Here is a 4,969-nt window from a genome sequence, read left to right as displayed (position 1 = left end):
CACAGATACTGAAAACTACTTGTGGCTATTTTGGGGAATTTTTCTCTATACTTAATTTACAATATTCCAATTAGAAATTGCAAAATTTTATATGTATATATTAGTAAGAAATTTGAAAAGGCTTGTTATATGCCCTATATCATATAATTATAGTTCATTTGTATTTATTTGCCATTTTTATTTTTATTTTGCAAACTTTTTTTATTCTAACAAACTTCTTGATGAAATAATTTTCTGGTTTTTCATAATACCAGACATTAGTTTTATGAAAAATCACTCTCACTCACTCACTTTTATGGTGATTGAGTGAGGCATCAACTTATAGCTGACCACCCAGAGAGTATGTAGAAGCTCTAAATAGTACCAGAGGAGACTGCTCATCTTTCTGTAGTGGGGTCATTTGTAGTTTGAACTACCACTTAAAAACCATCTTTGAGTTAGTAGAGCAACTCCCTATGGAGTACATCATGAAATATATTCTGGATATTTAGGTGGCACAATTCATCAGGTGACAGCCCACAGGCTAAGCTAAAGGCAGTATCTCCCTGATAATTGGAATCCACTAGAAGCTCAGAGGAATTTGTAACACCAAATGTCTGCTGGAGGGTCAACTATGAACTGGTTCTGACTTGACACCAATAAGAGTGACATAAAGATTTAGATTCCTCTAATATGCCTTCTCTACAAAGTTTAGAATTTTAATACCATCTGAGATAACTATTTTCATGACAGGAATTTCCCTAGAATAAATCCCAGACCTCAGTTTGCTCATGGACTGGCCCCTGTAATTATACATCAACACTTAGTTGTGTGTGTTCTTTTGTTTTTGTTTTATCCCTAAGTCTTCATTCAATTGCATTATTGAATTTTAGGAACACTTATAAACACTACCTTTTTAATGAACTTAGGAAAAACAAACAACTAAATAATTGGAATTCCCATATTGCTTCAACATGTAGAAAAATCAGCACTTCAATTACTTATGTTTGGAAAAGCTGTTGCTTTTTCCTTAATGTTTCTTCTTTATTTATCCGTTGATCAATGCCAATAAGCCCTGCTTACTCCAAATCGTTACCTCAAGTACAAATGAACTGTGGTTGTGGAAAACAACTTTAAAACACTAGAACTGAAAAGTGAAAAAAATGAGTTATTTGCTTTAAAACACACAAGTGTGAAGTGATGTTTTTATTACAAAATTTTTCAAGGATAGTGAAAAGGAAACTTTCAAGTTTATTTGGAGAAGAAAGAGACCCTAAATAAGCAAAGCACTTCTGAAAACAAAAATGAAGTGTGAAACATAGCACTCCCTGACCTTAAAACCTACTATGCAGGAGTAGTAACCAAAATAGCATGGTGATGGTATAATGACAGGAACATAAACCTATGGAACAGAATAGAGGACCCAGGAATTAACCCATCTGACTATGGTCAACTGATATTTGACAAGGAAATAAAACCTATCAAATGGGGAAATTACAACCTCTTCAACAAGTGGTGCTGGCAAAACTGGTCTGATATCTACAGAAAGTTGAAACAGAATCAACAGTTCACACCATACACAAAAATCAACTCAAGATGGATCGGAGACCTGGGAGTACAGCTCAAAACAATAAAGTTCTCAAGAGTCAAGTTAGTACAAAGCTTAGAAGACCTAGTCTATGGTATAAAAAGGCTGACAAATAGAATATGATATGCACACTCCGGCAAGGATAAAATTAATGAATGAGACTTTCTAGAGACTAAATCTCTGTGCTCATAAAAAATGTTTACCAACAGGGTAAAACTAAAACTATTCAATGGGAAAAGCATTTGGCAATATTCCAGACAAGGGTCTCATAACAAAAGCTAACATAATACTACCAGGCCTCTGGAAGAAAATTACGGATAACACAATTACAAAATGAGCAAAAGACATGGGAAAAATTTTTCTAGTGGAAGACACTCGAATGGGCAACAGAAACATGAAGAAATGCTCAAAAATCCCTGGCAATAAGTTAAAGAGAAAAGCAAATCCAAACCACAAAGAGATACCATCAGTGTTGGAGATTATGTAGAGAGGTGGGAGCTCTCATACATGTTGGTAATGGTTCAAAATTGGGAAGGGCATATGCCAGGGATTCATCCTATCTCCATACATTTTCAACCTCTATGCAGAACAGATTATCCAGGAGGCTAGGCTCTATGTGGAGAAATGTGTGGTCAAGATTGGTGAACGATCTATCAACACTCTGCGTTATGCAGATGATGCAATCCTGCTTGCTGAAACTAAGGAGGACCTGAAGCACCTGCTGCAGAGGGTCAAGGACTGCAGCCTCCAATACAGATTGAGCTCAACATCAAGAAGACAAAGATTCTCACCACTGGACCAATTGGCAGCATCAGGCTGCATGGTGAAGAGATTGAGGTTGTTCACAGCTTTAGTTTACTTGGCTCCATAGTCAACACTCTTGGCACCAGTAGCCAGGAAATTAAAAGGTGCATTGCCATGGGAAAGTCTGCTGTTAGGGACCTCTCCAAAGTACTGAAGAGCAATGGTGTCTCTCTGGAAACTAAGGTGCGTCTGATACAGGCCATGGTCTTTGCAATCACTTGTTATGCAACAGAGTATTGGACAATGACAAGGGAGGATAGAAGGAGAATTGATGCCTTTGAGCAGTGGTGCTGGAGAAGAGTATTGAGAGTACTATGGACTGCTAGGAAAACAAACAGATTCATCCTGTAAAGGGTTAAACCGGGTGGCTCCTTTGAGGTAATGATTCTGAGGCTCCATCTAACATACTTTGGGCATGTTGTAAGGAAAGACTGGTCCTTGGAGAAGGATATCATGCTTGGGAAGGTGGAGGGACAGCTCAGGAGGGGAAGGCCCTCTATAAGGTAGATTTATTCAGTGGCTGGGTTAATCAGGATGAGAGTGTCAGAGACAGTGTGATTGGCACAGGACAGAACAGAGTTTAGGGCTGTTGTACATAGGGTCGCTATGAGTTGCAAACGACTCAACGGCACATAACAACAACAACAACAACAATCACTCTGGAAGGCAATTTGCTGTTTCCTTAAAAAAGTTGAACAGTGAAATTCCATATGACCCAGTATTCCACTGTTGTTCTTGTTAGGTGCCGTTGAGTCATAGACGACTCATAATGACCCTATGACCAAAAGGCCTGAGCACTGTTCATACATAGTTTCCGGAGGCAAGTCATTACGAAAGTGGATGCCACTACTGCTTCCAGCCTGGTTAGTCAGGAAGCTTCAGCCAACACTTTCCACCGTGGGTAACCATTACCACGTTTGGTATATCAGTGTCCCAATGTTCAGCATCACAGCAACCACTACTTACCTTTGTACAGCAATGCATAGACCAGTGCTATACCATCTTGAAGAATGTTTGCCAGAGAAACAATTTGAACCCAGTCTGAGGGCAGCAGATTAAAATAGCCCACCTTTGGCTTGGTAGCATAACTTTCTGTCAACTAGGCCAACGTAGCTCTTTCTCTATGTTGTCGTTTTTATTGTTGTTAGGTGCCGTCTAGTCGTAGACTACTCATGGCAACCCTATGAATGAAAGGCCTGAGCACTGTTCATAATTTCCGGAGGAAAACCATTTAGGCAGTAAGTCAGCTTTGATCTGTGGGGCATAGCAAAACAGGACTAACAAAGTTTTGTGGTCCCATAAAGCAGGATTGGTGAATTTGACAGTACTGAGGGCCAATACTTAAGTATAGTCATTGACCTTCTAATAAGTGATGAGTATTGACAGTAGGACTGTAGTGAAACCCATTCTAACAACTTTCAGGGCAGCTGTGGTGATGTATTTCTAGTGAGTTGCAATGCTAAACCAAAGGCTACATGTTACCAATGGTTTAAATCCACCAGTGGCTCCAAGGAAGGAAAATGGGAAAATAAGTAAATAAGTTCTTCCTGTTATTATATATATATAGTATATCGATAGATAGATAGATAGATGATAGATAGATAGATAGATAGATAGATAGATAGATAGATAGATAGATATCGGGAATTCTAGGGGCCTAGTGAATAGGGAGTTATGCTGTGAATCCCTCTAAAGGGGAGGTCTGTCTAGCAATTCAAATCCACTAACAGGTCTGTTTGAGAAAGATGTGTAATCTCCTATTATGAGATTTACAATATCTGAAAACCATTTGGAGGATTACCTGTCAGTTCATTCTGATGGCAATGACTCTGAGTTTTTATTTTACATCTATATATGTGTGTGGAGAAAAAGATAACTATATCTAGATCTACAGAAAATATAACATATATAGGTTCCACATGAGCACAATCAAGTGCTCTGGGACTCCCTTTCTTCTTAATGTCAGCCACAACTTGTCATATCCCACACACTCAAATGCCTTTGCACAGTCAATAAAGTACAATTTGTTGTTGTTATGTGCCATCGAGTCGTTTGCGACGAATAGGGGCCCTATGTACAAGAGCTCTAAACACTGTTTTATCCTGTGCCAATCTAGCCATCTAAAATGTGCTTATTCCCACCGCTCCAGTTACAGAATCGATCCATCTCATCGAAGGTTTTCCTCTTCTTCGTTTCCCCTCCACTCTGCCAAACATGATGTCCCTCTCCAAGGACCAGTCCCTCCTTACAACATGCCCAAAGTATGTCAGAAAAAGCTTCAGAATCCTTGACTCCAAGGAGCATTCCAGCTTCACCTTCTCCAGGACAACCTGTTTATTCACCCCGCAGTCCATGGTGTATTCAACACTCTTTTCCAGCACACAATTTGAAAGGACCAATTCTTCTTCTGTCCAGTTTTTAATCATTGTCCGGTTTTCTGATACATAGCAAGCAATTGCCAAGAACGTAGCCTGGATTAGGTGCACTTTAATCTCTAGACTGACATCACTGTTTTTAGCACTCTGGAGAGGACCCTGACAGCAAATTTTCCCAGTAATTTGTCTTTTGATTTCCTGACTGCTGGTGTTAAGATTGTTG

Source organism: Elephantulus edwardii, unplaced genomic scaffold, assembly GCF_000299155.1.
Source record: "Elephantulus edwardii isolate Elephantulus edwardi_28Jun2011 unplaced genomic scaffold, EleEdw1.0 scaffold00198, whole genome shotgun sequence".
In the NCBI taxonomy this organism is placed as follows: Eukaryota; Metazoa; Chordata; class Mammalia; order Macroscelidea; family Macroscelididae; genus Elephantulus; species Elephantulus edwardii.
This window is presented reverse-complemented; position numbering follows the sequence as displayed.